The sequence below is a fragment of the Cebus imitator genome, unplaced genomic scaffold, assembly GCF_001604975.1.
Source record: "Cebus imitator isolate Cc_AM_T3 unplaced genomic scaffold, Cebus_imitator-1.0 Scaffold198, whole genome shotgun sequence".
NCBI classification, from domain to species: domain Eukaryota; kingdom Metazoa; phylum Chordata; class Mammalia; order Primates; family Cebidae; genus Cebus; species Cebus imitator.
The window spans coordinates 2,406,861-2,418,301 of record NW_016107513.1 but is presented as its reverse complement, the minus strand read 5'-3'; the positions used below and the strand labels follow the sequence as shown (position 1 = coordinate 2,418,301).

Below are 11,441 nucleotides of genomic sequence, written 5' to 3'. Positions count from 1 at the left end.
TTATTATTTTTTTTTTTGAGACAGAGTTTTGCTCTTGTTGCCCAGGCTGGTGTGCAAGGGTACGATCTCAGCTCACCGCAACCTCCGCCTCCCGGGTTCAAGCGATTCTCCTGCCTCAGCCTCCAGGGTAGCTGGGATTACAGGCATGCGTCACCACACCCAGCTAATTTTGTATTTTTAGTAGAGATGAGGTTTCTCCATGTTGGTCAGGCTGGTCTCAAACTCCTGACCTCAGGTGATCCGCCCACCTCAGCCTCCCAAAGTGCTGGGATTACAGGTGTGAGCCACTGTGCCTGGCCCCGATCTTCTCTTTACTAATCTAAAATGTTTAAATAATAGTTTATATTTGTTTCTATAATTCAGCAGAATATATTGATCAACCCAACTGATCAGGTTGAAGGCTAAAAAGTTAATACTTGCTTCTAAATGATAAATTAACTCCATCTGTTAAAGTTACAGTTTTGATGATTTGAATAAGGAGATATTTAAGAGGGGAATATAAGGTGCCTATAGACAGGGCTTTCTGTTATATTACATTGCCCATTCCCAAAGTGGTCATGGTTAGAATAATCTCATGGCCAAATCCTGTTTGGCTACTATCACCTCTGTGTCATTGCTTCTTGGATCACAGTGTCTTCAAATCTTTTTTTTCTTAGATGGAGTCTCACTCTGTTGTCCATGCTGGGGTGCAGTGGCGTGATTTCAGCTCACTGCAACCTCTGCCTCCCAAGTTCAAGCGATTCTTGTGCCTCAGCCTCCCGAGTAGCTGGGACTACAGGCATGTACCATCATGCCAGACTAATTTTTTGTATTTTTAGTAGAGATGGGATTTCACCATGTTGCCCAGGCTGGTCTCAAACTCCTGACCTCAGGCGATCTCCCTGCCTTAGCCTCCCAAAGTGCTGGGATTACAGGCATGAGCCTCCTCAAATCTTAACTTGGTTTATGTTCCTTTGCATAGTTAAGAACCTACTCTATATGGCAAGCAGAGCACTGCCTGGCCTGGAACCCAGAGCTCTTTGGCATTTGTATTTCAATAAGACATTCACCTTTTATATGGATGCCCTCTACTTCCACAGGAAGCTCAGATTCATAGAAAGCCAAAGTGTTCTGATATTTGAAGGGATAAGTCAGCTGGCTTAAAGCCCTACGTCAGCCAGAACTATATAGTAGGGCACCATGTGGATAAGACTCATCAACCATGAGAATACGTTAAAAACAATAATAATAAACAACACAGAACTACAGCTAATTTTTCACTTCCCAAAAGGCAAATACCTAGCCAGGCAGCGGTGGCAGATGCCTATAGTCTTAGCTGCTCAGGAGGCTGGAGTGGGAGAATCACTTGAGACCAGGAGTTCAAGGCTGTAGTGTGTGATGATTATGCCTGTGAATAGCCACTGCCCTCCAGCCTGTGCAACATGGCGAAAGTCTGCTTTTTCTGTTTTGGAGATAGGGTCTCATTCTGTGACCCAGGCTTGAGTGCAGTGGCATGATCATGGCTCACTGCAGCTGGACTTCCCGGGCTCAGATGATTCTCCCACCTCAGACTCCTACGTAGTCGGTACTACAGGTGTATGCCTGGCTAATTTTTGTATTTTTAGTAGAGACAGGGTTTCACCATGTTACTGGTCTTGAACTCCTGGCCTCAAGCAATCTGCCCTCCTCAGTCCCCCAAAGTGCTGGGATTCCATAATCCTGTTTTTGTTAGTTTGTTTGTTTTTAAACAAATACCTAGTGTCAAGAACTGTAAAGGATTATTGTGCCACAGTTGTCATGGGCACCTACAGAAGACATGAGGCTCCTGGTTCAGAGGCAAAGGATTTTACTACTTAGAGCACAACAAGGAACACAAGCCTCATGTCTGGGTTGGTTCCCCTTGCTCTCTTCAACACCCTCAAGATCCATGGGGCAATGTGAAGATGTCCAGGTAGATGCCACACACACAGAGGTTTTGCCTCACAGCTGAGGAAAACAGCTTAAAGAAACCCAACCTTTGCCCGAAAGGAGACATTATCTTCATTACAGTGGATGGTAAACAGACCTGCCCTCTGCTCCAGAGGGAGTCATGATCTTCCAAAGAGATAATCTGGAGCAAAGGTTGTCAGTGCCTCTGTTCCCTAGATGTGCAGAAACATGCAAGTCCTGTAGAGAATTATCTCCCCACACTCAGAAGTTCAAATAAAGACTATCAAATACAGTATTATCTCTTTGGCTCAAGCTAGGATGAATAATAGGAAATAAACACATGGGTGGTAAAGGAGTGCCAGGGTATGGACAGCACATTTCTTTTTCTTCTTTTTCCTTTTGAGACAGGTTCTCACTCTGTTGCCCAGGCTAGAGTGCCATGGTGCGACTGTGGCCAAGTGCAGCCTCAACCTCCCCGGCTTAAGCAATTGTCCCACCTCAGCCTCCAGATTAGCTGGGACTACAGTGTGTACCACCATGCCCAGATAATTTTGTTACTTTGGCTATGTTGACCAGGCTATTTTCAAACTCCTGGCTTCAAGCAATCCTCCCACTTCAGCTTCCCAAAATGCTGGGATTACAGAGATGAGCCACCACACCCAGCTGGACAGTACGATCAACACATTCCCTAACCTCAGTTCTCACTAACCCTATCCATCCTCCTCCCCTATGTGCCTCTGGTTTTATAAAACTACTTGTGACTGTGTGAACTTGCCTTATTCCACTACTTCCTCTTTACCTAACTTCAATTTATGTAGGATTTAATTTTGATACCACCTCCTTCTGGAAACCTTCCCTTACCCCTGATCCCACCTTAGGCATTTTCTACTTTATCCTCCCCTATACACCCTACAGCAGTCTCAGGCTAAAACCAGAACCTCAAAAGTCACATGACAATGTATCTATTTAGACTCTGACCCTACCTGAAATGGCAGAAAGTCCACATGCTCTCCACCCCCTCCCAGGAGTGTTTCATATCTGTCAGAGCATGGGTTTCCTCAGTAACACTAAATCACAGTTTCCTCCTTTTCTGCTCTGGCTTCCTGCAAAGCCCAAATGTAGTCTACTGGTGGAATTCGTTCTTGCTCGGGAAGGTCAGTCTTTTTCTATTTCTAAGGCCTTCAACTGATTGGATGAGGTCAACCCACTTTACAGAGGGTAATCTGCTTCGCTCATAGTCCACTGATTTAAACGTTAATCTAATTTACAATATACCTTCACAGAAACATCTAGAATAATGTTTAACCAATTATCTGGGTAATGTAGCCTCACCAAATTGACACATCAAATTAACCATCACAGCAGCTGTCCCCCCAAATAACCCTTTATCTTATACTGGGGGATTCTCTGGCATCTGAAAGCCCCAGGCCAATGCTCATGATTCCCAATTCCCCACTCTCTGAATTCCACTGGGGTGGATCTGGTGGACTCTGGCCTTTCCTATGCCCTTGAGAACCAGAGAAAAGTAGAAGTGGTCCCACATAAAACCCATTATCCTAAGCTCTAGCAGGCAGCTCAGGAAATCTACAGGGCAGCCTTGGTAGGCTTCTGGAAAATTTAGTAAAGAGTAAGGCTAAGTGGCATTCTGGAGGAATTGTAAGAAATTTGCTATTTGGGGCCAGATGTGGTGGCTCATGCCTATAATCCCAGCACTTTAGGAGGCCAAGGCAGGAGGATTGCTTGAGGCCAGGAGTTCAAGACAAGCTTGGGCAACACAACGAGACCCTGTCCCTAAAAATAAATTAACAATATTTAAATAAAAACAATTTTGCCTTCGGGTGCAATGGTTCATGCCTCTAATCCCAGCACATTGGGAGGCTGAGGCGGGATGATCACTTGAGCTCAGGAGTTCAAGACCAGCCTGGGTAAGATGGCAAAACCCTGTCTCTACCAAAAATACAAAAAATTAGCCAGACATGGTGGCTTGCACCTGTGGTTCCAGCTACTTGGGAGGCTGAGGTGGGAGGATGGCTTGAGCCAGGGAGGCAGAGGTTGCAATGAGCCAAGATGGTACCACTGTACTCCAGCCTGGGTTGTCATTCTGTCGAGTGAGACCTCATCTCCCCCCCCCCACACACACGCACGCACACCAAATTGCTATTTTAATAACAGTTTCAGATATTTTTTCTTTTTCTTTTGCGGGGCCGCCCCAAAGTGCAGACAGGTTTATTGGGCAGCAGCCTGGAAACTCAGCAGTTGGACTTGGACACACCCTTCAGCTCCCCCTTCTTCTTGATGGCAGAGCAGTTGGAGGAGCCCTTGGCGCCACTGATGAGCTCATCAGTCAGGCACTCAGCGATGGTCTTGTTGTTCTGGAAGGCAGCCTCATGAGCGCCTGTGCACAGCGGCCAGATGACCTGATTTACACGGCACAATGGGGACATGTCCACAGCCTGTCATTTCATGGTCCTGGCTCACCCAATGCATACGGAGGCCTCCCAGGGACCATCGTTGATGATGGCGTTCGCCAGGACCTGCAGAGAGTCCTTGCCTGTGAGCAGATGAATGGTCTTGAAGGCATGCTTGGCGATGTGCAAGGTCACTAGCTTCTTGCGGTTATTGTGGCCGTTTGTCATCATGAAGTGAGTGAGGCGCTCCACAGTGGGGCGCTGAGCTTTGTGGAAGCATTTGGCGTCATACTGCCCTGCACTGTGAGGCAGGTGCTTGACATACTTCTCCTTCACTGCAGTATAATCCTGCAGGGAAATGTCATTGATCTGCATGCACATCATCTGTGTTCTGCTTCCCAAAGAGCTTGATGTCTGGGTTCTCTGCCCCCGCTGGTGCTGCTGTCTCCCATTTGGTCCCTGAGAGCACAGCCTGAGCATCTCTATTGCTTGGCGTGGACCATGTGCTGCCCTGGCACAGACAGGAAACTAGATATTTCAATGATCGTTTTTAGGCTTATATATATATATTTTTTCCTGAGTTAGAGTTTCCCTCTTGTTGCCCAGGCTGGAGTACAATGGCACGATTTCAGCTCACCGCAACCTCCACCTCCCGGGTTCAAGCGATTCTCCTGTCTCAGCCTCCCAAGTAGCTGGGATTACAGGCATGCGCCACTGCACCCAGCTAATTTTGTATTTTTAGTAAAGAAGGGGTTTCTCCATGTTGCTTAGACAGGTCTTGAATTCCCAACCTCAGGTAATCCACCCGCCTCAGGCTCCCAGAGTGCTGGGATTACAGGTGTGAGCCACCATGCCCAGCCCATTTTCAGGCTTCTTAACTTATATTAATAATAAATGTTTCCATTTGGGTCCCAGATAAGAAAGTGAGAAGAAGCAGACTCAAATGGTATTTGCATGTAGAATCCTTCTATAGGAAGCCACTGATTTCAGAAGGCCCCTGTTAAGAATAGACTCCCCTGATAATATGTTTGTCAGTCCAATAAATTTGTTTGGTGACAGTATTGTAACAAACTGACTTTGTTGTGGTGGTACAGGTAGTTCACCCCAAATCCAGAGAGGAACCATGGGAAATGGGGTTATTGGGGAACTCTTGTGACCTTTGGGATTGGGGACAAGTTCCTCCAGGACTTGTTTTGTGTGAAGTTTGGGATACAATTTTACAGGCGTGATCCTTTGTTTGATTCTGGCAGATGTATTCTTTCTGGTCAAATTAATTCCTGACTTTTCTCAGAGTTTCCAACAAGAGGATTTTTCTTTTTTTTTTTTTTTTGACAGAGTCTTACTCAGTTGCCCAGGCTGGGTTGCAGTGGCATGATCTCATCTTACTACAACCTCCACCTCCCGGGTTCAAGTGATTCTCATACCTCAGCCTCCTGAGTAGCTGGGATTACAGGCATGCCCACCACACCCAGCTACTTTTCATATTTTTAGTAGAGATGCGTTTTCATCATGTTGTCCAAGCTGGTCTGGAACTCTACTTCAAGTGATCCTCCCACCTTAGCCTCCCAAAGTGCTGGGATTACAGGCATGAGCCACCATGCCTGGCCTCAACAAGAGGGCTTTTTATAATGACAGGAACATTACACAAGCAGTGAATTGTGGCTATTCATGAATTGCAAGGCATAACTACCCTTAAGGGTTAATGGCTCAAGATGATCTTTGGTGTTGAAGTTAAGCAATTCCTGGAAAATTCAAAGTTCTTCTTCCCCATTCTGACATTTTAAAATCAGGAAGTTAGGCCCCAAATGAACTCCAAGGTGGCAAAAAGGAAAGAAGCCTCAAAATACATGTGAAAGATGGGAGTGAAAGAGAGGAAGGCAAGTTTTAGCCTTGGAGATGACGGAGTTTTGTAGACCTATTACCTTTTCTATCAGTCAGAGTTTAGTTTCAAAAAACAGAAACCAACTTTGACTAATTTAAGCATATAAATGTATTAAATATATTAGGTAGCTCACATAATCTTCAAGACAAAAACCAGGTTTGAGGTTATAGAGCTAGAAACAGTGCCCCAAAGCAGGTCACAAGGCTGGTCCATGAAGACTCACTGCCTTGGGACACTGAATACAGTTACTGGGAATACTGCTACCACTGCCTCTGAAATGGGGTACAGCTGCCACTTCCCACACCAGCATAAAGTCCCATGCCGTTGGTTTCTTTATATTCCTGGCCTCTGACTTGAAATCTGGGCAGTGTACTTCTGATTGGTGGAGCTTAAGTCATGCATTTGCCATGACAGTGAGGAACACTGGGAAAGCAAGTATTTGGCATTTTCAGTTTCTTGAGTGGAAGATGGGTTCTGCCTCATAAAATGAGGGCTTTCTCACTCTAATATATAAAAAGTAGACCCAAAATATTTTAAAATGTTCATTGCAGTGTTGGCCCCAAATCAATACATATCCCTCTTGCCACAAGAATTTAAAATGCTTTCACAAGTTTGATCACCATCTGCCATAGGCTTTCAGTGTCTCATTCTTTAAATTAATTGGAATTTTGTTCCTGGAGACCTATGCAGGCTGTATAATAAAAGAGGGAAATCAGTCCCAGATTTCCCTCTTTTCCTTCTTCCCTGTTTTCCTTCATTTTCCTAAGGGTCTCTTGATGACAGCTACTTCAGGGTATTATTTTCTCATTAAACAGAGTTCTTAAAAATGCAAGCATTAGAAACTAAATTTGGCTAATTTTTTTTTCTTTGACAGAATCTTGCTCTGTCACCCAGGCTGGAGTGCAGTGGCACAATCATGGTTCACTGTAACCTCGACCTCCTGGGCTCAAGTGATCCTCCTACCTCAGCTTCCCAAGTAGCTGGGACCACAGACATGCACCACCATGCCTAGCAAATTTTTAAATGTTTTGTAGAGACAGAATCTCCCTATGTTGCTCAGGCTGGTCTTGAACTCCTAGTTTCAAGTGATCCTCCTGCCTTGGCCTCCCAAAGTACTGGGATTATAGGCCCAAGCCACCTTGCCCAGCCAAATTTGGCTAATTTAAGCAGAAAGGGAATTTACTGAAGGATATTGAATAGCTTGTAAAATCTCCAGGAGGGATGACAAAACAAACTCATGCCAGTGAACTAGAACCACAGACTCCGCTGCCACAGACATTGGGCATAGGCTGCGGCTAACACTGCCAGCTTATGCAAGCTAGGCTCAGAATGCTGCCATGAAAATCCCTGCCACACTGTCCACCCTTGTGAGCATGGAGTCAGCTCAGTCCTGGCTTTTTGAAATCAGTGTCCTGGTTGCAAGAGAGGCTGGAAAGTGATTGCTTGGCAGTTTCAACTTCTATAGTGGGAAGCAGGTTCTGCTTAATAAGGTGAGGCATTTCTCACACAACGGGAACTCACATATGGGATGACCAAAACCAAACCAAAACAAAAACAACAAACCTGTCTAATGTCTACCCATGTGAACCACAAGATTCCTTCTCCCTCCCTATTACTTCTCTCCGTTATTGCCTGTATACTCGGAGGCCAGCCCCCCAATTCAGAGTTCCCGATTTGCAATACTCTAAGGATGGGCTGTGAAGATGCCACTTAAGCTCATGTCGATAGTAGACTGGGAGCCATTGTGATATTTGGAAACAGTGCTGGGATGGAAGTCAGGGTATTATAGTTCTAAATGTATCACACATTAGCTGGGAGAATTTACACAATTTAGTTAAATTACTTGGGCCTCAGAAGTAATCCACAGAGAAGTCCTGTACACACATTAAGCTCTTAACACTTTCTGTTCTTACATGCTATGCATGGTTCTCAGTATGTACAACTTCTTTTTGAGACTGAATCCCACGTTGTTGCTCAGGCTGGAGTGCAGTGGCATGATCTTGGCTCACTGCAACCTCCACCTCTTGGGTTCAAGTGATTCTCCTGCCTCACTCTCATGAGTAGCTGAGACCACAGGCACATGCCACCATGCCCAGCTATTTTTGTGTTTTTAGTAGAGGAAGATTTGCCATGTTGGTCAGGCTGGTCTTGAACTCCTGACCTCAAGAGATCCACCCCACTTGGTCTCCCAAAGTGCTGGGATTACAGGCATGAGCCGCTGCGCCCAGTCTCAATATGTACGACTTAAATTACTGAACCGAGAAATAAGAAGTTATTTGCACCATTTTTAATATCTGAGACATAAATACTACAGATTTTCATGAATTACAGGAATGCTCACCAAAGAAACCATGTTTTTGGAGATACGGTGATTCAGAACTAGCCAAAGAGGAAGGGTTTCAGGGGGACCTATTAGGATATTTTTGCTTGGAGTCCTATGTTTAAACTTGTAGCACTGGTAATCCTTGAATTATCTCATCCCTTTCCATTTTATCTTTTTGACTGACTCTGCAATTATCAGCACTGACTTTGTCACAATTTATAAAGGACAGTGAGATTTGCCTATGCTTGAAAAGCTAAGCTCTAACAAGCATTGAACAGTCTCTGGAAACCCTTTCTAAGTTACTCAGGTCCTGTAAGTGAAATGAAGATTCACATATGCTGCTTTGAAGTATTCTGTCAAAAGCACAAAAGGGCAAGAAAGGGCAAAGGCAAGAAATTAAACTCTAAAGTACGAGTGTAGCTTGACCATGCAAAAACAGGATTCCTCTTTATGTTTAGTTTAGAAGAGGGGGCTTGGAGAGGGGAAGGAAAGTGCAACAGTGAAGTACGGAGGGGATTAATCGTGAACCAGAGAAAGAGCAAGCAGCAAAGTGATTAAACGAACTCTTAGTCACAAAAAAATGAAAGAAAAGAGCTGATAACAATCCTTCAAAAAATAATACAATTTCATCTGATTTTTACTCAAATAAAGGCAACAGCTAGAATAAGAACCATTTCCTTTGGTAAGGAATGTCACCATATGCTGGGGCAGTGTGGGGAAGGAGGTGGCAGATCCTTTTTTGCCTTTCAGCTGAGGGGAGAGGGTGTTCCTACAGAATGCAGAAAGACTTGTTCCAGGCCAAAAGAGCTTATTCCTATTTTGCGGAATGGTTCAACATTAGGAAATCTCTGGATGGTATTTAGTACATTTATACGTTAAAGGAGAAAAATACATTTCTCAAAGAACTGTGGAAAGGAGGCCAGGCAGGGTGGCTCAAGCCTGTAATCCCAGCACTTTGGGAGGCTGAGGCAGGTGGATCATCTGCGATCAGTTTGAGACCAGGCTGGTCAACATGGCGAAACCCTGTCTCTATTAAAAATACGAAAAATTAGCCGGACATGGTGGTGGCTGCCTATAATCCCAGCTACTCAGGACGCTGGGGCAGGAGAATCACTTGAACCCAGAAGATGGAGGATGCGGTGAGCTGAGATCATGCCACTGCACTTCAGCATGGGTGACAGAGTGGGACTCTGTCTCTAAAAAATTGTGGAAAGGTATATAATATCCAATATCCATTTCAAAGAGAAGATTGAAAGATAAAATATTTTTGCAATTCCAGTCAGTTTAAGACTTACTGCCTCTATTCACTTGTTTAAAAATATTTGAGGCCAGGTGCAATGGCTCATGCCTGTAATGCAAGCACTTCGGGAGGCTGAGGTAGGTGGATCACGAGGTCAGGAGTTCGAGACCAGCCTGGACAACATGGTGAAACCCCGTCTCTATTAAAAACACAAAAAAATAGCGTGGCACATGCCTGTAATCTCAGCTACCTGGGAGGCTGAGGCAGGAGAATCACTTGAACTCCGGAAGTGGTGGTTGCAGTGAGCTGAGATCACGCCATTGCACTCCAGTCTGGGTGACAGAGTTCACTGTCTCAAAAAAATAAAATAAAAAATAAATTAAAATATTCAAGAGCATATCATATTGCAGGCCTTGTTTCAGACTATGTAGAAGATGCAAAAACAAACCAAAATTGGCTTGTTCTCAAAAGGCAATTTCTTAAGGTGGAAAACATATACAAGGTAGCAATAGTAAAAAGGAATATGTGATAAGTGTCATTGAACTGGTTTATAGTATTTTGTTCTTCATTACTATAGTGTTGCTGGAAAAGAGACTCCAAGAGCCAGCCCTTGGGTCTAGCACAGGGAAGAATTGGAGGGGAGTCACAGAGCACAGTGGAGGAAGCACGTTTATTGGAACTACTCTGTTATAAAGTAGTGAGTCCTGAGGAAGCAGGAGGAACACACTGTCCTTGGGCAGTGTCCCTACTTAGCAAAAAACTATAAGGAGCTATGATTCAACTTGGAATGTGCCGATATGCTCACTAAAGGTCGAGGCTATTGGTGGTTATAATGACCATGAATCCTTCAAACTAAGCCTACTCATTAATGGTATCTTTGGGTGAAGTGGGCTGCATTCAGGACATCTGGACATTCTGTGGGCTTGGCGGGAGATGTCCTGCGTGAGCATAATTTTTTTTTTTTTTTTTTTGAGGCAGAATCTTGTGGTCGTTCAGGCTGGAGTATAGTAGCACCATCTCAGCTCACCACAAACCTCCACCTCCCGGGTTCAAGCAATTCTCATGTCTTGGCCTCCTGAGTAGATGGGACTACAGGCATGTGCCACTACACACAGCCTTTATTTATTTATTTTGAGACGGAAGTCTTGCTCTGTTGCCCAGGGTGGAGTGCAGTGGCATGATCACGGCTCACCACAACCTCCACCTCCTGGGTTCCAGTGATTCTACGGCCTCAACCTCCTAGGTAGCTTGCACTACAGCTGTGTGCCACCATGCCCAGCTAATTTTTGTATTTTTAGTTGAGATGGAGTTTCACGTTGGCCAGGCTGGTTTTGAACTCCTGAACTCATGATCCTCCTGCCTTGGCCTTACAAAGTGCTGGGGGATTATAGACATGGGCCACCATACCCAGCCTAGCTTTTAAAAATATTAATATTTTAGTAGAGATGGGGTTTTGCCATATGGGCCAGGCTGGTCTTGAACTTCTGGCCTCAAGTGATCCACCTACCTCAGCCTCCCAAAGGGCTAGGATTATAGTTGTGAATATTTTGTAATTATAATACTTACAGCTATTTTTAGACCATAAGTATTAATATTATAACTGTCTTGTGAGTGCCTAGCTACTCACTTTAAGATGGGGTCACTCTAGCCATGTTTTTTTTGTCTTTTTTTTTTTTTTTT

The 11,441-nt window shown here is 44.6% G+C and overlaps 1 pseudogene; it reads right to left on the bottom strand.

Annotated features, from left to right (window-relative positions):
• Nucleotides 1–4,157: 4,157 nt before the first annotated feature.
• LOC108317170 lies at nucleotides 4,158–8,551 on the bottom strand (annotated as a pseudogene).
• Between the last annotated feature and the right edge of the window lie 2,890 nt (nucleotides 8,552–11,441).